The sequence below is a fragment of the Dama dama genome, chromosome 1 (genome assembly GCF_033118175.1).
Source record: "Dama dama isolate Ldn47 chromosome 1, ASM3311817v1, whole genome shotgun sequence".
NCBI classification, from domain to species: domain Eukaryota; kingdom Metazoa; phylum Chordata; class Mammalia; order Artiodactyla; family Cervidae; genus Dama; species Dama dama.
This window is the reverse complement of record NC_083681.1, coordinates 7,219,177-7,243,179: the sequence shown is the minus strand read 5'-3', so window position 1 is coordinate 7,243,179 and position 24,003 is coordinate 7,219,177.

The following is a 24,003-nucleotide window of genomic DNA, read 5'->3' as shown; positions in this document are numbered from 1 at the left end:
TTAGTTCAGAAACTGTCTACAAATCCAAAAACCAGACAACTTGAAGATGATAGCAATCATTTATTTCCACTAGAAGTTCTTCTTCAAGCATGTGACCAGTCCCCCTGCTACTACAGCTGCTACTGCGGACATGGCCACACTCCACATTGTTTTCAGCCCCCAAAAATACCTGAGCCTTATTCAGTGGCTCTCAGTTTTAAACCAGAAAGCAGCTTTCCTTGTCTTGATGAGTAAATCTGCTGCACTTCAGGCTAGAGCTATCCTGGGAGTGACCATGAGACCCAACTTCTCTTTTTATACTTGGGATCTCTGAGGTAGCTGTCATGACTTTAAAGCATTACTATATTTTTACCAGAAAAGGAAATTAGAACTCTTTGGGGGAGAAACACATGTAGACATCTGGGATTGTCAAGGAGGAAGCTTGAATACACAAAATTTTAAGATTCTAAGGATTTGTTTACAGTTTTCAAATTATCAAGCTTAATATCTAATCTTTCTAGCCACATAACATCCATGTTGTGCCACTGTTGTGGAACAGTATGTTGCAGGTTCATTGAGATATGAGTATCTTTCTCCAGCTTCTTGCCTCAGACTCAAAAATACCCCTCACTGTAAATGTTTCTTAAACTTAGCTTTGAAACTTCAGTTTCATCTTTGATTCAACCCTTTCATTAATCCCTCACACGATCAGTTCTATTGATTTTTCTGTCTTTTAAATGACTCATTTTATTGCATTTGACTCTGCAATGAGTGTTGGTGGATTAACAGTTTAAAAGTGTGTCTGGACAAGAAGATCCTGAGTTAGGATGGCGAGGCCAAACACCATAAGCTGTGTGTGTGTGTGTGTGATCTCATGCATCATATTGGTGATTATATGGTTAGAACACCATAAAAACTAAAAAAAATTATTTTAGAGATTTATTAAAATGACCACTAGACCCACAGTTCTGTTAATACAGTACATAAGCAGTAAGCCCAGATCTAAAGAACCTGAAGTGAGCCCTGCCTAATTATGAGACAGAAGGCCTAGAAATCACATAGAAAAATATCTAATGCTCTCTAATTTGTAACAGTTAGGTCTGATTGAGCTAAATATTTCACTTATAAATTAATGATGATAAGCAATGGTCACTTTAAAATCACAAAGCACCTCTTGAGTCATTAACGATCAATACAATTGTATTTAATAGGCAATTTAGACTTAATATTGAGTTTTAATTTCATTTTTTATGCACTATAATTCTCAGAAAATTGGGAACCTACAGTTAGCTTGCATGGATTGTGTCTAAAAAGAATGTTCATGAGTGTCTCATTCTTAAATCTCTCTGGACAAAATACAGTTTTCTATAATACATATGTTTCTTTGCTCATCCAAATCATTAGATCCTATATTTGTTCATAAATAAAAATGCATCAGAGAAATGCAGTTCCTTTTGACTACACCATTAAGAGCAAAGCTTAATGGTCATGGCTTGTCCCAGAGAAGCTACACGGTAGGGGGAGGCGGGTCCAGGCCCTTTGTCCTCTTTCCTGAGTGATAGGGGCTGGGCTGCCAGTAGGCGTGGCAGGTGACATTTTCAGGGTACGTAAGGAAAATGACATGAGAAGCACATCCACAGAGGAAGAGGTCACCCAGACAAAGGCAGGGCTCCAGGCTGTAACCAGAACTGGATGAGGAAATAATTTTTATTTTTAGTTTTTGGAATGGAATGAGAAACCCAGAACCAAGGCACATTGCTGGGGGCCAGTCCAGGTTTGTCTGGGGCTCAAGTGTGCTTACAGAGCCTATTAACAATGGGTGCTGTCTCCTGTATGTTTACCATGTGCTAGCCACCACGCTAAGTATTTTCCATATATTAACCTCTTCGATCCTTGCAAAGGCTCATAGAGTAGAGAGTCCATTATATGGATAAGTAAACTGAACTTCTGTGTGCACAGCTTCCTGAGGTCATACTAAATGAAAGACTTGAGTCAAAAGCCCATGCCTCCAGAGCACCACAGTGCAGGTGTGATATAAGCATTCGTATGCTTGAGAGTATGTAAGAAGGAAGGTGTGAACCAGGGTAAGCGTGTGTGATGGTATGCATGTGAAAGTGTGTGAGCTGAGTGTGTGTGTGGGGGGTTGTGAATGCACATATAGGGTAGAATGGAAAGGAATCCAGCTGTTCCCTTCTGGTTGCTGAGAGACTGAAACTCAGGACCCCCTGGGTACCTTGACCTCAGATCAGACCAAGGGCAAGACTGACCAGTGTCCAGGGAGCTGGGGTGACCAACGCAAGAGAACTTATCCGTGCTTTACTCTTGTCAGAAGTCGGGATGGGTTTGGGAACTGGAATGTGAAGAACTGTGTGCCTTGCTGGTAAATGGCTACACCCAGCCACATAGGCAGTTCTTCATTCTAGAATAATTTCAATAGGAAATTATGGCTTCAGCTTATAGCTTCCAGAGTAATAACCAACCCCACTTCTGTGGTTTTCCAAGTTGTCTCTAGGCTTTTGAAATCCTACAAATAGAGATCTAAAATGAAATGAAGCCGAAAAAGGAAGAAATGCTGTAATCTCACCCGAACACAAAGGCTCCTGAGGATCCAAATAACTTCTTGTGTCTGGGACAGCATCTAGCACATAGTGTGACACGTTAAAGACTCACTACAAACTCTCTTGTGTGCATTTTATATATAACCAGTTCTCATTGAGAATGATGAAGGCCTAAGAGTTGGTGCTAATGATTTTATAGAAACCATTTCCAGGCTTCATTTTTTTTTTTTTTTAACTAAACTAAAAACCTGAATATTCAAGTGGTATAGAAAATTAATACTGCCTACAGCAGATGTTTGGTATGAATTAAAAAGTTATTTCTTAAATCATAAAAAAGCCACTTGAGTTTTATGATTGTAATGAAATCCAAAGCTCTATCAAACACCCAAATTTATTAGTATCTGAAACTGACAGTGTGCCAAGAATGTTGATTAATTAACATGGTTTTGCAAGCCAGGCATGGAATATGAGTGATTCTCTTTGACAATTTATATAAAGGTTGCAAAAAGAAATCTACCTTAGTGATCTGCTGTATGTCAGAAGAAGCTCAAATGGAACTCATTTGAATTATGGTAGTGTGCACTGTCTCCTTTCCATTTCATTCTTCAAATTTACTCAGACATAACTGGAATTTAGAAACATTCAGGATCTATAAATTCTTTATTCTTATTCATTCACCTTTTGTTTGTACTTCAGATAATTCAAAGAAATGAATTTAATTGGAAGTTTGGCACTATTTTGGTCATTACTAAGCCTTTCGAGTATCTATCTTATTGAAATGGAATTCTTTTTGATGAGTAAATAAGGCATTTAAACATTTGATGATCTTACAAATTCCAGGACTAAGTTACCTGGAACATGCTTACTGATTTGACATTATTGTCTAAACCAAAGGAAGTTTAAAGCTTATGGAATGTAAACAGGACTATTACATCCTGTAGACACATCATGAATTGTATTTGTAGCCATTTAGATTTCCATGTTATCATTCACTGTCTTATGACAAGGAGATTCAAGGTGTTTTCAGGTGAGGAAGTCTTTTCAGAAACAAATGGTTCCAGAATTATAGGCTTTGTCAATAAACCCAATGGTGTTGGTGTGTGTGTGATGAATCAGCACGCTCTTCTTTGGAATCTACAACTTGCCAGGCAGAAGGGATACCTGATGAGCAGCATGTCATGTATCAATGCCTAGTGGAAGACATGGAAGATCAATCTAGAGTACCAGTCTTCAGTGTCTTTTCTGTACTTCTTAAAGACAAAAGGCTTTGAAAGATGGTAGATTTTTTTTCTGTTTCTATTTTTAAAATTTATCATATTAATGTATTTATATAATTTATTGCTAAAATATTACTGTACTGATTACAAGGTGCTGCTACAAACACTGCTGCAAATTTTATATAATAACCAGTATATGTACCATATTGTTGCTATTGTTATTTAGTTGCTAAGTCATGTCTGAATCTTTGTGACCCTATAACTGCAACACTCCAGGCTTCCCTGTCCTTCACTATCTCCTGGAGCTTGCTCAAATTCATGTCCATTGAGTCGGTGATGCCATCCAGCCATCTCATCCTCAGTCATCCCCTTCTCCTCCTGCCCTCAATCTTTCCCAGCATCAGGGTCATTTCCAATGAGTTGGCTCTTTGCATCAGGTGGCCAAAATAAGGGAACTTCAGCCTCAGCATCAGGAATATTCAGGGTTGATTTCTTTTATGATTGACTGGCTTGATCTCCTTGGGGTCTAAAGGACCCTCAAGAGTCTTCTCCAGCACCACAGTTCAAAAGCATCAACTCTTCAGCACTCAGCCTTCTTTATGGTCCAACTCACATTCATACATGACTACTGAAAAAATCATAGTACCACATTATCCATCTAAAATGTGAAAAAATTGCAAGAGCCAAAACACTTTTGGCTCCCAAAATTTCAGATAAGATTTAAAGATCCAAAAACATGCTAAGTGGTTCACACAGTGTTACAGAACAGAAAAGGGAGATAGGGATGTGTATCCCAGGTCGGGTAGGGAAAAGGCTGGGGAAAAGGAGAACGTGACACTGGAGAGGTCTCTCTAAGATCCACACGACTTAGAGCTGGGAGACAACGTGAAGGGGAAGAGATGCATGTGTCCAGGTAATACTTTGGGCGCTAACTTTGGTGAGGTTCGGGGGAAGGGGCAGGGAGAAGGTCTGATTATTCACTGCTGCGTACACACCATCTCAACACTTGGTGTCGGGAAAGGATGATCATTCTCTTTGTTCATGTATGTGCAGATTGGTGAGGATGGCTTCGGGACAGCTCATCTGTGTCACGCGGCGATGGCTGCAGCAGTCCCCTGGGGCTGGGGAAGCTGCTTCTAATGGGAGTCCCCGCAGGCGGGCACAGAGGTGCCGGCTGCTGAACGAGGCTGCGGGCGGGCAGGGCTGTCTGGCCGGATCTCTCTTCCTGGGGCTGCTTGGGCTCCCTCACAACATGGCAGGTAGGTGCAAAAGCAAGCGTTTCCAAAAACCGGGAATGAGAGCTGTTCCTCTCTGACAGCTCAGGCTCGGAAGCTGGCACGGCCTCACTTTTACCATATTCTGTGTTTAAGCTGTTACGAAGGAGACGAGTCATAGATCCCACTTCTCAGTAGGAAGAGTGCTGACAAATTCACGGCCATCTTTACTGCTTGGAGCTTAAAATAAGAACTCGAAATAGTGGGGGCAGAGTGGGGGAGTTCACTCTCTAGATTCAACTCCACCACCAAGAGAGTGCGTTCTTAACAGAAAAAAAAAAAAAAAGCAGAATAAAATTAATATTACTTCTATTCTTATGATTAATCTCTCTCCCTTCTATTTACATCCCTGCCCTCCACATACACTAAAAAAGGGCTAGGGATGGTGAAAGGTCGGGGTGGGGGGGGGGTGCTGTCTAATCAAGTTTGAGAAGACACCTAGAAATTGAATTCCTTACATTCCTATGATAGAATTTGATCACAGAAATGCCACTGTAAGTGGTATATATGTTAGACGTGGCGTGCACCAGTCAGCTTGTGAGAGCTGATTGCATACACTGCTGCTGAATTCCACACTCAGGGATGTCAGACTTGTAGCTTCACTCCAGTTGTGAATGTGGTGTTTATACTGCAGAGAGTACGCACTGTTCACACCCTACAAATCAGGAGTATTTTTGCTCTCTGGAGAGTGAATTTACCAGCGTATCACTCTGTCTATGTCAGCCTGACCCTGTCTAGGGAGCAGGAAAGCCAAACATAACAGAGTCCTGCCTTTGGAAATATTGGAATCCAGTTTTCTGAATGACTATTATTTACTGAAAAAGAAATGGAATGCAAGAATGAATAAAATAATTAGTTCAGTGTCAAATGATGGCATGGATATGGATAAATTACATAAGATAGAAAACACAGAAAGGCAATGGGACAGTTATAATAGAGGCTAAAAGCAAATCCATCTGGGCTGTAGAGGAATCTAGTCTGGTGCTTGAAGAAGTAGGGGTGCTGAGGGGGGAGTGGGGACCCTCTTTCAGAGCCTGGGAGTGGAGAGGCACGCTGCTTAGAACTAGCACTTCTTGAGAAGCACAGTGGGCTCTCCTCCCTATTTTGGAATTTCCCCGAAGCATACTCTCACTTGCATGCTCCCCCAGGTGTCCTTGACTATAGAAGTTCCTTCCTTCCTTTCTCAGAGGAGGCAAGAGAAGATTCAACACTGTGTTTTCATGAAAAGAACAAGATGGTATTTGGAGCACTTCCAGCTAAAAGAACAGCTCCTAGCTGTAAACTGGGAACTGCAAAGTCACAACAGATTTCCAGGAGCTGGAAGCTGCAGCAGCCAGAGTGCTTGCTAAGCTAGTAGGGAGGAAATTGCACCAGGCTGCATCAGCAGAGAGTCTGGCTATATTCGTGGGGTCTGGAAGCAGAGACAATACTGTCTATAAAGATAAGGCTTTTCACTTAGGTGGTATTGTTTCGAAAAGCAATTACATTAGCAGTTTTCCTACCTCGGCTCTCAATGGGACTTGACTCTGTTCATCACTGATCACACCAGCCTTATTGACTGTGCCACGGCTCCTAGGGCTGCAGTGAATCTTTCTCTGAGAAGCTGTATTAAGTAACACTTCTTCCTTCAAACAGGGGTCTCCTACAAATAAGGCTGTACTGGGAAGCATTAAGCTCCTGTTCTTCAATATCCCTTTGATGCAAATCTTATATTCTGCATATTTACTTAAACTAAAAATTTGCAGAGTCTTCAGTTTACCCAGGAAATTTGCATAACCTATTCCTTCCTGCTCTCTGCCTTCTTAATTCCCAAACATCCATGGCTGATTCATGTCAATGTATGACAAAAACCACTACAATATTGTAAAGTAATTAGCCTCCAACTAATAAAAATAAAAAAAAAAAAAAAAAGAGGAGGCTCTGATTGCAAAATCCAAGGCGATGCACATCACGTGAAGCATTCTCAAGTTCACGTTTTGCTTCAGGAGAAACTTGAAGAAGATGTCAGGGGAAGCAGAAAACAGTGACTGGTTTGGAGAGGGCTGGTTATGGGCAGGTGGTGGTTAGAAACAGGGCCCCCACTAGGAGTGGACCCCAGGGTCATAGGGCATTTGCTGTCACGGGTCCCTGTCATTAGGGACAGCTGACTTGTTCTCTTTCTCCAAGTCACTGGTGACAGGTCTGAGCATTTTCCCTAGCAGGTGACTGGAGGCGTGAGGGTGAAAGAAGAGGTGAGAACATCTCCTCTGTGTGATTTGGGATGTGGGACCATGGCCATCAGATTCATGGAAAGAGGGTGACTCTTGTGATTGTTTTTCCTAAAAGAAAGTCATGAGTCAGGAAGAAATAGCTTAATTATCAAGCTATAATCTCTGTCTGATTTATGGCAACTTAGGATAGAGGGGGAAAAGACTCTTTCCCCTTTGAGGACTTCCTGGCCCTGCTGTCTGTTTCTGCCCTGGGAAAGCCACACCAGCCACAGGGAGCCTCAGTGAGCTCACCTAGCCTTTCTGGTGATGAAGGTAAATGGAGTTCCCCCAAGTCCATTAATTTTTAAAGTTTGTCTTATAATTGTGTTATGGAATAATGTCAATTGGTTCAGTTCAGTTGCTCAGTCATGTCACTACAGCATGCCAACCTTCCCTGTCCGTCACTAACTCCTGGAGCCTGCTCAAACTCATGTCCACCGAGTCGGTGATGCCATCCAACCATCTCATCCTCTGTTGTCCCCTTCTCCTCCTGCCTTCAATCTTTCCCAGCATCAGGGTCTTTTCCAGTGAGTCAGTTCTTCATATCAGGTGGCCAAAGTATTGGAGTTTCAGCTCCAACATCAGTCGTTCCAATGAACACCCAGGACTGATCTCCTTTAGGATGGACTGGTTGGATATCTTTGCTGTCCAAGGACTCTCAAGAAGTCTTCTCCAACACCACAGTTCAAAAGCATCAATTCTTTGGAGCTCAGCTTTCTTTATACTCCAACTCTCACATCCATACATGACTACTGGAAAAAACAAAGCTTTGACTAGACGGACCTTTGTTCGCAAAGTAATGTCTCTGCTTTTTAATATGCTGTCTAGGTTGGTCATAACTTTTCTTCCAAGGAGCAAACATCTTAATTTCGTGTCTGCAGTCACCATCTGCAGTGATTTTGGAGCACCCCACCAATAAAGTCTGTCACTGTTTCCCCATCTATTTGCCATGAAGTGATGAGACTAGATGCCATGATCTTAGTAATGCCAATGTCAATCCCAAAATCAGACTTCATAAAAGAACATAATTAAATCACTCACCTTTCTGCATTCTATGCATCAGGGTAGGCAGACACAAGTAGGCTGTTGGCTACGGCCAAGAATAAGGTGCTACAAAAGAAAAGCTGTGTGGAATACAAATGACTGAGTAGAAACATGCAAAAGGAGTTGTAGGGTGTCCAGGGATTTATGATCTGTGCAGTGATCTCTGGAAATATCTGGGAGCTCAAAAATCATGGTAAAGTGCTTTCTCTATCCTGACAACTCTAAAATAAAACTTAGAAAAAGGAGAATAGGAAGGGAGGGAGGAGAGGAAGGAAAGAAAAGGAAAGAAGAGGAAAACCAGCTATTGTCTGTTTGTTTCCAACTCTTAAATGGAAATGTCACAGTCTCTACTCAAAATCTTTACACAAAACCTCAACCAGAAGTTTGGAACCACAGCTCTTCTAATTATGATGATGAACCTATTTTCAGGGCAGCAATAGAGATGCATTGTGTGGGATGAATTGGGAGATTGGGATTGATGTATGTCACTCCCGGAGGTAAAACAGACAGCTAGTGGGGAGTTACTGTACAGTGCAGAGAGCTCAGCTCGGTGCTCCGCGGTGACCTAGAGAGATGGGGCGAGGGGCTGGCAGGGAGCCTCAAGAAGGACGGGATATATGTGCACATATAGCTGACTCACTTCACTGTACAGCAGAAATTAATACAATATTGTAAAGCAAGTACACCGCAATCTTTAAAAAAGTATTTCTCTACTTCCTGCCGCAGTCAACACACAGACTACTGGGCTAGATGTGAGGCTTATATCTCCAGCACCAAAGAGCAAGACCCGCAATTCTGAAGGGTGAGGCAGGTCAGCCCATCAAAGGCTCTCAATGGTACCTCTTTTAAACACAGAACATTTTCCATAGCTGGAGCACAGGGCTTCGGGGCCCAGGCAGCTATTTATGTGACAGTGTTTATCTAACCACAGTTTATTTTATGCCAGCATCATTAACTTAGGGGAAAACAAAATTTTGTGTGGTTAATCTTCATGGAGAAGAAAGATAGGCAGGAAATAAGGTTTGAAATTAGGCAGGGTCTTATATGCTATGCTAAGGAATTTAGAATTTGGATATAATCTTTCTTTCCACCTTCCCAACCCATTTTCTTCCAAAAATATTTTCTAATATCCCATTACTGCACCACCAAGGTTATATATGGGTCATGGCTGGAGTTGCTGAAGGATTCAACCATGGAAATAACACAATCACTTAGTAACTTGAAAATAATATTCTGGAACTGGTGTGATGAATGGATGAGAGGCTGCAAGATTAGATGCAGTAGATCCGGATGGCCAACTCTGATTATGGCCAAATGAGAAAGAAGGGCCTGCGGTAGGGAGATAATGGAATTTAAATCGACAGATAAGGCACTTGGATTGAAGAGGGGGAAGCCAATGATACTTCCTCGTTTCCAGTCTAGGAGGCTGAGACTGTCCTCTCTGTCTATTTTGCTTTGAGCAGCCAAACATCATCCTCAGGATCACACTCTTCCTGGCCGACAGAAGAAAGCCCAAGGGCTGTCCAAGCACCCATTTCACTTTTACCTAACCAACTCCAGAACTAGGCACCCGACTTGTGACACGGTGACGATCTTCCTGAACCTGTGCCTCCATCCAGGAGCACCCCTGGCCCTCTGGACGTGGCCTCCAGACCCGGCTCTGTCTCTCAGTGCTCTTGAGAGGGCTGCGTCCTGACTCTGTTTCGGTGGGTCTTCCCATCCCAGCCTACTCAGTGGCTTCTCTGCTTCACCATGAGGTCCTTGGAATCCACCTCATGAACAAAGAAAGGGTCTGGTGTCCTCCCTAAACAGGGGCTTCACACAGAGAAAGGAGAAGGAAGAGAGGGGCTCATCAGGTTATTTTAGGTTTTCTGCCTTTGTCATGCTGGTGGGGCCAGTTCCCAGGGAAGGAGCTGGGCTGGTGACATCAGTGTGGAAACACTGACACTGAGGGAACAGGCAAGATCAACCTTCAAGAGGGTCTGAAGTGAGAAAAGAAGCAGGTCAAGGAAGAAGCCAGGATGCTGACCAAGAGGAGACAGCAAAGGAAAGAAAACCACGTTGGAGAGCGACCATGTGTGCTGAATATTGGAGAGGCTCAGTGGGGAAAGGACAAGAGAGAGACTTAGAATGGGAGTTAGAACCTAAAATGGACAAGTTTGGTTCAGTTCAGTTCAGTTGCTCAGTCGTGTCTGACTCTGCAACCCCATGGATGCAGCACGTCATGCCTCCCTGTCCATCACCAACTCCTGGAGCTTACTCAAACTCAAGTCCATTGAGTTGGTGATGCCATCCAACCATCTCACCCTCTGGAGTCCCCTTCTCCTCCCACCTTCAATCTTTCCCAGCATCAAGGTCTTTTCAAATGAGTCAGATCTTCACATCACGTGGCCAAAGTATTGGAGTTTCAGCTTTAGCATCAGTCCTTCCAATTAATATTCAGGACTGATTTCCTTTAGGATGGACTGGTTGGATCTCTTTGCAGTCCAAGGGACTCTCAAGAGTCTTCTCCAACATCACAGTTCAAGCATCAATTCTTCAGCGCTCAGCTTTCTTTATGGTCCAACTCTCACATCCATACATGACTCCTGGAACAACGATAGCCTTGACTAGAGGGACCTTTGTTGGCAAAGTAATGTCTCTGCTTTTCAATATGCTGTCTACGTTGGTCATAACTTCTCTTCCAAGGAGCAAGCGTCTTAATTTCATGTCTGCAGTCACCATCTGCAGTGATTTTGGAGCCCCCAAAATAAAGTCTCTCACTGTTTTCAATGTTTCCCCATAGTTTTGCCATGAGGTGATGGGACCAGATGCCATGATCTTAATTTTCTGAATGTTGAGTTTTAAGCCAACTTTTTCACTCTCCCCTTTCACTTTCCACATGACTGAGCTACTTCACTTTCACTTTTCACTTTCATGCATTGGAGAAGGAGATGGCAACCCATTCCAGTGTTCTTGCCTGGAGAATCCCAGGGGTGGGGGAGCCTGGTGGGCTGCCGTCTATGGAGTCACACAGAGTTGGACACGACTGAAGTGACTTAGCAGCAGCAGCAGCTTTCACTTTCATCAGGATACTCTTTAGTTCTTCTTTGCTTTTTGCCATAAGTGTGGTGTGATCTGCATATCTGAGGTTATTGATATTTCTCCTGGCAATCTTGATCCCAGCTTGTGTTTCATCCAGCCCAGCATTTCTCATGATGTACTCTGCATAGAAGTTAAATAAGCAGGGTGACAATATACAACCTTGATGTACTCCTTTCCCGATTTGGAACCACTCTGTTGTTTCATGTCCAGTTCTAACTGTTGCTTCTTGACCTTCATACAGATTTCTCAGGAGGAAGGTCAGGTAGTCTGGTATTCCCATCTCTTTAAGAATTTCCCACAGTTTGTTCTGATCCATACAGTCAAAGGCTTTGGCATAGTCAATAAAGCAGAAGTAGATGTTTTTCTGGAACTCTCTCTTTTTCAGTGATCCAACGGATGGTGGCATTTGATCTCTGGGTTCCTCTGCCTTTTCTAAATCTGACATGAAACTCTGGAAGTTCATGGTTCATGTACTGTTGAAAACTGGCTTGGAGAATTTCAAGCATTACTTTGCTGGTGTGTGAGATGAGTGCAATTGTGTGGCAGTTTGAGCATTCTTTGGCATTGCCTTTCTTTAGGATTGGAATGAAAACTGACATTTTCCAGTCCTGTGGCCACTGCTGAGATTTCCAAATTAGCTGGCATATTGAGTGCAGCACTTTCACAACATCGTCTTTTAGGTTTTAAAATAGCTCAACTGGAATTCCATCACCTCCGCTAGCTTTGTTCGCAGTGATGCTTCCTAAGGCCCACTTGACTTCACATTCCAGGATGTCTGGCTCTAGGTGAGTGATCACACCATTGTGGTTATCTGGATTATTAAGATCTTTGTTGGATAGTTCTGTGTATTCTTGCCACCTCTTCTTAATATCTTCTGCTTCTGTTAGGTCCATACCATTTCTGTCCTTTATTGAGCCGATCTTTGCATGAAGTGTTTTCTAGGTATCTCTAATTTTCTTGAAGAGATCTCTAGTCTTTCCCATTCTCTTGTTTTCCTCTATTTCTTTGCATTGATCACTGAGGAAGGTTTTCTTATCTCTCCTTGCTATTCTTTGGAACTCTGCAGTCAAATGGGTATATCTTTCTTTTTCTCCTTTGCCTTTGGCTTCTCTTTTTTTCACAGCTATTTGTAAGGCCTCCTCAGACAGCCATTTTGCCTTTTTTGCATTTCTTCGTCTTGGGGATGGTCTTGATCACTGCCTCTTGCACAATGTCATGAACCTCCATCCATAATTCTTCAGGTACTCTGTCTACCAGATCTAATCCCTTGAATCTATTTGTCAATTCCACTGTATAATCATAAGGGATTTGATTTAGGTCATACCTGAATGGCTTAGTGGTTTTCCCTACTTTCTTCTATTTAAGTCTGAATTTGGCAATAAGGTGTTCATGATTTGAGCCACAGACAGCTCCTGGTCTTGTTTTTGCTGACTGTATAGAGCTTCTCCATCTTTGGCTACAAAGAATATAATCAATCTGATTTTGGTAGATGTTCATGTGTAGAGTCTTCTCTTGTGTTGTTGGAAGAGGGTGTTTGCTATGACCAGTGCATTCTCTTAGCAAAACTATTAGCCTTTGCCCTGCTTCATTCTGTATTCCAAGGCCTAATTTGTCTGTTACTCCAGGTATCTTTTGATTTCCTACTTTTGTATTCCAGTCTTCTATGATGAAAAGGACATCTTTTTGCATATTAGTTCTAGAAGGTCTTGTAGGTCTTCATAGAACCTTTCAGCTTCAACTTCTTCAGCATTACTGGTTGGGGCATAGACTTGAATTACTGTGATACTGAATGGCTTGCCTTGGAAACAAACAGAGATAATTCTGTCATTTTTGAGTTGCATCCAAGTACTGCATTTCAGATTCTTTTGTTGATTATGATGGCTATTCTGTTTCTTTTAAGGGATTCTTGCCTGCAGTAGTAGATATAAGGTCATCTGAGTTAAATTCACCCATTCCAGTCCATTTTAGTTCACCTATTCCTAAAATGTTGATGTTCACTGTTGCCATCTCCTGTTTGACCACTTCCAATTTGCCTTGATTCATGGGCCTAAAATTCCAGGTCCTATACAATATTGCTGTTTACAGCATTGGACCTTGCTTCTATCACCAGTCACATCCACAAGTGGGTGTTGTTTTTGCATTGGCTCCATTCCTTCATTCCTTCTGGAGTTATTTCTCCACTGATCTCCAGAAGCATATTGGGCAACTACGGACCTAGGGAGTTCATCTTTCAGTGTCCTATCTTTTTGCCTTTTCATACTTCACTATTGCCTCAGGTAAATAACAATGAGGGAACATAGCCCCACCCATCAACAGAAAATTGGATTAAAGATTTACTGAGCATGGCCCCACCCATCAACAAGACCCAGTTTACTTTCAGTCAATCTCTCCCATCAGGGAGCTTCCATAAGCCTCTTATCCTTCTCCATCAGAGGGCAGACAATATGAAAACCACAATCACAGGAAAATAACGAATCTGATCACACGGACCACAGCCTTGTCTAACCCAATGAAACCATGAGCCATGCCGTGTAGGGCCACCCAAGACTGACGGGTCATGGTAGAGAGTTCTGACAAAGGGTGGTCCACTGGAAAAGGGAATTGCAAACCACTTCACTATGGTGGAGGTAATGAAGATAATAGGACTTCCCTGGTGGTTCAGATGGTAAAGCGTCTGCCTACAATGTTGGAGACCTGGGTTCGATCCCTGGGTGGGGAAGATCCTCTGGAGAAGGAAATGGCAAACCACTCCAGTACTGTTGCCTGGAAAATCCCATGGGAGGAGCCTGATAGGCTACAGTCCATGGGGTCACAAAGAGTCAGACACGACCGAGCAATTTTAATTCACTTACTTCAGTGAAGATAACAGCGACCTCCTTCAGAAGATCCCATGTAGGCACTGCTGCATTCAGGGCCCCCAGCCCTGCAGCAGGCCACCACGGCCCACACCCCCACCGGTGACTCCTGAACACTGACGGCAAGTCTGGGTCAGGGTCTTACGGGATCACTGCTCTTTTCTCCTGGGTCCTCATGCACACAAGTTTCTGTTTGTGCCCTCCAAGAGTCTGTTTCCCCAGTCCTGTGTAAGTTCTGGCAGCTCTGTGGTGGGGTTAATGGCGACCTCCTCCTGAGGGCTTATGCCGCACCCAGGTCTGCTGCACCCAGAGCGCCTGCCCCTGTGGCAGTCCACTGCAGACCCGTAGCTCCACAGGAGATGCTCAGACACAGTTCTGTCTCAGTCTCCGTGGGGTCTCTGGGTCCTGGTGTGCACAAGGTTTGTTTGAGCCCTCTGAGCGTCTCTGTCTGGTACAGGGTTTGATCTAAATGCGATTTTCCCCCACCTGCCGTCTTGCTGGGGCTTCTCCTCTGCCCTTGGACATGGGGCATCTCCTCAAAGTAGCTCCAGTGCCATGCAGCTGCCGCTCCAATAGACAAGTACTGGTCCCTGTTGAAATTTTAATATTATTTCTAAATTCAAACACTGAATTGCCTCACCTTCTCTGAGGAAGCTCTTAGCCAAGGATCAGATAAGTTGAGACAGAGGTATAGTGAGGGCGGATTTAACTAAGAGACACTGCCACGTGATATGTGTATAAACCACACAGCATGGGTTTAGGGGCAAAAGAGAGTTTTGTTAAAAAGTGAGGCAAAATGATTGTAATTATACCAAGATCTGACTACCAATTAGTAAATGCACAGTAAAACTTTATTTTTTAATTCCTCATCTACTAGAAGTGCCATGAAAGTGAAAGTGTTAGCTTCTCAGTCGTATCTGACTCTTTGTGACCCCAGTGGACTAGAGCTCTCAGGCTCCTCTGTCCATGGAATTCTCCTGCCAGCATACTGGAGTGGGTAGCCATTCTCTTTTCCAGGGGATCTTCCCAAGCCAGGCATCAAACCTGGGTCTCCCACATTTTGGGCAGATTCTTTACCATCTGAGCAAACAGGGAAGCCCAGAAACACTCTGATATAATACTAAATATAACCCTCAACTATAAAGAAGGATTTTTGTAAAATTCATTGTGATGAATTATTTCATTAGCAAAGACAATCAATGTTTCAAGGTTTACCCTCTCTGGTAGCTTTCATTACTTTGACTTTGAGTATTTAGTGCTCTATTACCATGAGTCCAGATGTATATTTGTTTTGATTTTTTATGCTCAAATCTTGATGTGTTCCTTCAATGTAAGGACTCATGCTTTCAATCAGTGTTGGAAATTTCTTAGCTAGTATCTCTTTGGATATCACCTCACTTACCTTTCCTCTATTTCTTCTTTAGGAGCTCCAATTGTATGTGTGTGTGTGTGTGTGTGCACATGTCTTTTAACCTTTCTCACATTTACTTAATCTTTTAGCATCTCTTTCATATTTGTTATCACAATCTTATGTTCAGCTCTTTTTTTTCCTTCTAATTCATTATTTCTCTTGAATTGTATTACAATAATCACCACTTGAAGTTTGTTTTCTTATTTTTCACTTATAAAATTTCTATTTTCTTATTTTTCAAGCTGTTCTTTTTTTTCTATACCTTCCTTTCCTTTCATTGATTTTTATTTTTTCCTTCATCTCTTTGAATGTTTCATCATGCTATTTTAAAGTCTCTTTCAGGTGATTTTACCATCTTCAGATCTTGTGGTACAAATTCTCTGGTCATGGTAGTTTATCTTTGTGCATTACAACTTTTTATTTGAGCCTGTAATCTCCTGTTCAGGCTAGTTACCTTCTCTGGAGTTGTGAAGCTAAGAGTATGCTCAAAGATTTGAGTTTGCCTCTGGGACCTATAGAACACACAAGACTTGGGCCATGCTTTACTTTTGTACCAAAAGAGAAGGATTAATTTTGACCTTTTATCTATGTGTATTGAGGCTATAAAAATTAAGTATAAGGCTTAAATTTGCATGCTATTTTCAAGAGATAATATTCTACAATATCTCAGAAAAAACTTTTTTTTTTTTTTCCTGTTAGGACTCTGATTTGATAGCAAACTAGCAAACATCCAATCTTCTTTCTGGGGTGGTAAACAGAAGTCTTCTAGAGTTCAATTCACATTTGGATCAGCCTTACAGGGCTGCTGGATTCACTAGAGTGTTTAGTCCTATAGTCCGTAAGCAAGGGCCACATGCCCCCACTTTTATGTCATTATAGCTGCACTTGTGCGAAGCCACTTCAGTCATGCTTGACTCTTTGTGGACTCCATGAATTGTAGCCCACCAGTCTCCTCTGTCCATGGGATTCTCCAGGCAAAATACTGGAATGGACTGCCTTTCCCTCCTCCAGGGGATCTTCCCAATCCAGAGACAGAACCCACATCTCTTGATTCTCCTGTATTGGCAGTCCACTTCTTTACCACGAGCACAAACTAGTGTTTATGCTTAAAACCTCTGTGAGGATCTGAACTTGGATGCCACTCACTTCTTTGGCTTTGAGTTTCTCCTTTATCTATGGAACTAGGAATTTTCCTTTCTTGGTTTGAACTCAGTGCTATATTTAACTGAGGGAAAGTGAAAGTGCAAATGTTAGTCACTTCAGTCTGTCCCACTCTTTGTGACCCTCATGGACTGTAGCCTACCAAGCTCCTCTGGAATTCTCCAGGCAAGAACACTGGAGCTGGTAGCTATTCTCTTCTCCAGCGATCTTCCTGACCCAGGAATTGAACCTGAGTCTCTTGAATTGCTGGCAGATTCTTTACCTTCTAAGCCACCAGGGGGAGGGTTATATTTTATTTATAGTTATTATATGTTTGTACATTACATTAGCCTCCCAAATTGACTGGAGTACCCTCTGATTATACAGCCCTTATTCAAAATAAGCTTGCTGACCACTTTTATTTTCCCCACACTATTACTTAAGGGATTCCTCTACAAAAGCAATGGAAATGAAATGTGACACTGTTTGCATATTTCCCCCGTCTATTTGCCATGAAGGGATAGGACCAGATGCCATGATCTTTGTTTTCTGAATGTTGAGTTTTAAGCCAGCTTTTTCACTCTCCTCTTTCACCTCATCAAGAGGCTCTTTAGTTCCTCCTCACTTTTGGCCATTAAATTGCTATCATCTGCATATTTGAAGTTGTTGATATTTCTCCACGATAGTCTATAAATCACTTTTCTTAATTGGAAGCACTTTCAAAACCATTATATTTCTTAATCTGACAAGGGAGATTTGGTGGGTCTTTTAATTCTCATGTGAATGGAAATGAAAATGGGGGGAGCCTGCAGTGTAACTCTGGACAATGGAAATGGGGTACACCAACATTTAAGTATAACATTTATGGTATTACACCAACATTTACAGTGCTACTACATTGACATTTACAGTGTTACACCAACATTTACAATATTGCACCAACATTTACAGTGCTACACCGACATTTACAGTGCTACACCAACATTTACAATATTGCACCAACATTTACAGTGCTACACTGACATTTACAGTGTTACACCAACATTTACAATATTGCACCAACATTTACAGTGCTACACCGACATTTACAGTGTTACACCAACATTTACAATATTGCACCAACATTTACAGTGTTACACCAACATTTACAGTATTACACCAACACAGTATGCGAAGTGGAGGAGGATGCTGTGAGGATGAGTCAGGGGGACATCACAGGGGTGCATGCAGGACCACCAGAGAGTGGCTGCTTGGCTTGAGGTAAGGAAACTATTAAGAGGGAAAAGCAGAAAATATAGATGAAAGAACGATTACTAATGAAGTAGCTTCCCATAGGAAGCATTATGCCTGAAACAGAGAAGATGCTCAATAAGTATTTGAATGGATGAAAAAGAAAGAAGGGTGGAGTTCTTTTGCTCTCAGCAAATTCTCTTGCTTTCAGCTTTAAGTGCAGATCTTAGTATTCTCACATAACAAAGTGAGAGGCGTAAGGCTGATTAATTCAGCATTTCAATGATGCCCTTAGGGTCCTTGATGTTGGGGTTTGTGGAGAAAACAAAAATTGTATTCTTTATTCCTTATTGAGTTTTTAAGTCATAGAGATATACTTGGGAGTAGGGCTAATGGAGATCAAATTTCAGCTTTAGTATTGATAGTGGTGTTGAATGTGCCTTAGATTCAGACTATTGTGGATTTCTTAACAATGGCCACTAGATAAGATGGCCTTACCACTGTTCACTGAAGAAGCACAGGCTGTGACTCCAAGAGTGGCCACCTCACAAAAAGAGGATGCAGAGCAGAATGTCCCATTACTTTGTAATTTCAAAAATTAATTTGCCTGGAAAAAATAATCAGAGCTTATTAAAAGCATATGCATCATCTTACATGGAGAAGTATAATTGAGATATTTAGTTACTTTGTACTTCAATATGTTAATATTTATTTCTGAAAGCACATTGGATTACTAAAATCTCTACTTCTAAGCAGAGTGAACACATTCAAGACCACTTCTTTCTGCATATCCTCTGTTTGAGTGCTAGAGACAAACAGATTAAATTTGGAGAGGCTCTCTTTTTCCATTTTAATTGAGGATATTTTTCCTGTTCACATTATTGAAAATGAAGACTAATGAATCATGTCTTCTGACCAAGACCCATGTCGGAAATCATTGCCTTGACCGTGAGAAACTTAGTCTGTGTAAATTCAAGTCTCAACAAAGGGAAAATAAATATATACATTTTTAAATAATTTTATTTATTTTTTATTTACTTAATTATTTTTGGCTCTGCAAGGTCATGTTGCTCATGTCCTTTTCTCTAGTTGTGGTGCACAGGCTTCTCATTAGAGTGGGTTCTCCTGTTACAGAGCATGGGCTCTAAGGCACATGGGCTTCAGTAATTGCATCACGTGGATTTAGTACTTGCAGCTCCCCAGCTCTAGAGCACAGTCTCAGTAGCTGTGGCACAGAGGTTTAGTTGCTCATGGCACGTGGGATCTTCCCAGGTCAGGGATCGAACCTACATCTCCTGTGTTGGCAGGTGGATTCTTTACCACTGAGCCACTAGGGAAGCCCAAATGTATATTCTTTTATAGAAGACAGAAAGGTTTTGCTTAGTGAAATCGAGGAGATCAGTCATCAAAGAGACAACTTCCAAATCTTTGATTTACAAACTTTTTGCAAAAAAATTTTATTAAGTTCTCTTGTGGTAAATAAAGAATGTTAAAAAATGCTCAGGTCATCCTGGAAACACAGATCATAGCAAGTATATAGAGTTTTCTGACAAATGCTGATCTGAATGTCCTTTGAAACCATCTGCTTCTCCTCCATGGCAAATGATGACATTACAATTGTGGCTTGAGAGTAAAAGTTTTCTTCTTCATAAAGCCTTTAGCTTCAAATACATGGGATAGATGGCAGGACTTGGCCCAGAATACCAGTTAATCAGAGAACACTGCTCATTTGGGAATCAGGTCTTCCTAAGGAGAGCTGGGTTCAGGTCCTGCTTCTGACATCTTGTCAACACAAAGACATCTTGATTCAATCCAAGTCCCCAAATCCCTTACCCAGCCTGAATTAACAACTTGGTATATAGAGATGATTGTGTGACTAAATGGCAAAAGTGTTAAGAGCAAACATGTACTGAATGATTATTCTGTGCAAGCCATTGTTCTAACCGCTTTCCATTTATTAACTTAATTGTTCCTCACAATACCAAAACCATGATTTGAAAACCACACACAGCCATCAGAAAGGCTATCAAATTATAATACCTGCCATGTACTAATACATACTATGAGCTTCTTTACATAGTATGTCACATGCTTTATACACATTGCACTATTTAATCTTCAATCAGGTATTTAGTTGCAAACAGCAGAGCCTAATTGACTGACTCTGCAAAAAGGATGCCATTATAAAGAGTTCCACATTTTTGGCCATTCCACAGAGATGTTTGGAGGGCTGGAAAACAAGGCTCAAGACTGACCTATCTAGGGCGATACCTATACCACCTAAACTGGTCTGATGAGAAAAATCACAGCTTCTACCAAAGACTAGAGTGGTGCACCCATCACCTTCTATGCTAGAAAACAAACTTCATAGCAAATGCTTGTACCATTAATATTACTGCCATTTTTGCCCCCATGAAGTTTTAACTGTTGTACTGCTGCTACATTACCAGTTCTTGAGACAATGGAAATATGTTGAAGAGCTGACATCATTTGGCTCTACACTTGCAGCAAAGATGTTTAGAAAAATAACTAGCTAGTGTTTTCAGCTAGGACAGTTTTTATTTCCTACCAATTTATTAAACGTGGAAAGGAGTTCAGAGGAATGACAAATGTGCACATATAGTGATTTTACAGGGAAATTTTTGCTGTCCTCGCTTTAATGGATCATGGGACTAAGAGTCAGAGAGGCTATTTTAGATTGGGTTCTTGAAAACAACTTTGAGATGGAAAATTTTGTGTAGAAGGGTGATTAGAGAGTGCTTTCAGGAGATACTTCTCTTAGGAAATAAGAGCAGAATTGGGCTGAGGGAAAAGGTAACTTTCAATGCCTCAGTGTGACTGAGGCCTTGGTCAGTTCTATAGGGAACACCATTGCTGGGTTGACAACAGAATTGTTCCAAATTATAGTAAGGGGGCTAAGTATAGTATCTATATATAAGACAGTTTTGGACCATATGATGTCTTTTGGATGGCACAAAGCCTCAGATGAGGTCATTCTCTGTAGCTTAAAGGGAATAAATTACTTTTGCTTTTGTAATGGTAATAATCAATTCAATATTAATCAATTCTTAAAAATATTAGTAGAGAAAAACTGTACATATCTCTCTTCCTATGGTGGAATCTAAATGAAACTTATTTAAATATTTTAAAAACATAAGATTTGAAACTAAAGATGGACTATGTAAAATGCTGCTGAGAATATAGAGAAATGAGTTCTCATTCAGTGTTGTGTAATGGAAAAAGGCCGAGCTGCTTTGCAAAAGTTTGACAGTTCCATATCCTTGAAGCCCAGGAATGACCTTCTAGCTCACTCTCCTTCAACAGTTCTAATGATTTCATAGTATGTAAATCCCTTTCTACTAAACTATATGGGATTTAGTTTCAGGCACTTGATACCTGACTGATATTAGCTGTAATGCCTAGAACTAGGGTGGTAATATTCATTCTTTGCCTAGACTACCTCTTTTAGTTCTGGGTATTATGCACTGAGGAAAATGGATCATCGAATCCATCCAGTTGAAGGTGGTAAGGAACTTGAAATTGTGTCAGTTGGGCAAAAGTGGAAGGTACTAGACAAAATTTATGAGGAACATAATGGCTATTTGCAAATACTTCAAGTCTTTATGTAGAAAAACTGCATAGTGCACAGAAAAAAACTAGCATAATTTTGGGGACAAATAAAAGAAAGAAAGTTCTACCAGTCAGTTTGCCTTGCCAGGCATTGAGATTCCCATTTCAGGAGGAGTTAGAGTAGAGGGTGGATAACCACTTGGTGGAAAACTCATGAAGGAAATCCAAGGATTCTGAAGTAAGCAATTGTTAAACCAGATCAACAGCTCACAGCCAATCTGGCCTACATGATGCTGTAAAACAAATGGGTTTAGTTGTGAATGTTTATGATTCAAGATTTATACAAGATTTACATTAAAAATCTGATATTTCAGGTTTTCTAGGGGAAATTTTTCAGAAATTACAATACTGGGCCTGCATTCTCATTTGGCAGTAGTTGGTGCTGCCAAGAATAGAACTTCCAAGGTAGCCCTACTGATAAAGAACCTGCCTGCCAATGCAAGAGATTGAAGAGATGTGGGTTGGATCCCTGGGTCATGAAGATCCCCTGGAGGAGAGCATGGCAACCCACTCCAGTATCCTTGACTGGAGAATCTGATGGACAGAGGAGCCTGGAAGGCTACAGTCCATAGGTCACAAAGAGCTGGACATGGCTGAACATGCACAGGGAACTAAGATCCCCCTTGCTAGAGAGTGGGACAAAAAATAAAACAAAAACAAAAAGAACAGATTACTTCCTTTAGAGAAGTCAAGCACCTCCTAGTTCACCACAGTCCCAATATTCCCAATTATTTTAGCTTTAGCTCACATGTTTTACTTTTACTACTTGCCTGGAACCTGAATTTGCACCCTGAGTCTCCAGATCTAAGATTCTTTCATTCTTTGATGCCTTGATTCAAAGTTCAGTCCAAGTGCTAAATCTACTAGGAAGTTTTTCTACACATTTCAGGTAAATATTCTCACTCTCCTCACCAAGGTTTTTTGACTCATATGGCATTTACCAAAGCTTTCTTGAGTTTTTCTTGCAACTTCCCAATAAGATAGATATGTTCTTAAGGTCAGGGTTCTCATATAGAAGAAGTCTCTATAGTTATTTGTTCAACAAATGTCTTGCATTGCCTAATAATGCTGCCCTTTGACAAGCTGACTAATTTCACTACAGCTCAAAAATAGCTTGTTCTGCACAAGGGAAAACTTGCCTGCTTTCACTTTAAAATGCAAAGTTTATTTTTGAAACTGGGTTTTATTTCTCCCTGGAATTCAGGAATCTTGAAACAAGTAAACAAGTATGAAAAAATAATTTAAAGTACAGACTATGGAACTTTATAGTTGTTAGTCATTTTACTAGGCATCATCAGAATGTACCTTTGTCAGGCAAAACCACTTTCCTTTTTCATTGAGAAATTAAAATTTAAGTCTGTATTATTCCACTATCCATAAAGTTTGCATTTGAATTTAAAATTGCAGTCAATTTTACTGTTGTATGAGGCATTATTTTATCTAATCACAATCATTATTGTGGGGAGAGGTAAATAGTTTGTTACCTTTGATTTAACAAGGACTATTGATAATAATAGTACTAATTTAATTCTTGGTAGTGTTATATCATGAATATAATATCTACATATTGCACACATAAACTTTGTCCAGAATACATTCTACATAAAACTATTTCTTGAAATGCCCCCTAAAAAAGGTCATGAAATATATATTATATTCCACTGACTGTGTTTCTTTTTAATTTTAATTTTTAATTGAAGTATAATTGCTTTACAATGCTGTGTTAGATTCTGTTACACAATACAGTGAATCAGCTATGTGTACACACACACTCCCTCTCTCGGAACCTCCTTTCTACCTCCCCATCCCACCAGTGTAAGTCATCACAGAGCACTGAGGAGAAACCCCTGTGCTATACAGCAGCTTCCCACTAGCTGTCTACTTTACACGTGGTCGTGTGTATATGTGGGACTTCCTTGGTTGACCAGTGGCTAAGACTCTGGGCTGTCAATAGGCTCTGTGTTCTCAGTGTCAAATCCTAGAAGATGATGATGTTAAAGTGAACTGCAGATTCTGATGACCCAGATAACCATGATGGTGTGATCACTCACCTAGAGCTGGACTTCCTGGAGTGCAAAGTCAAGTGGGCCTTAGGGAGCATCACTATGAACAAAGCTACTGGAGGTGATGGAATTCCAGCTGAGCTATTTCTAATCCTAAAAGATGATGCTGTTAAAGTGCTGCACTTAATATGCCAGCAAATTTGGAAAATTTGCAGTGGCCACAGGATTGGAAAAGGTCAGTTTTCATTCCAATCCTAAAGAAAGGCAATGCCAAAAAATGTTCAAACTACCATACACTTGCACTCATCTTACATGCTAGTAAAGTAATG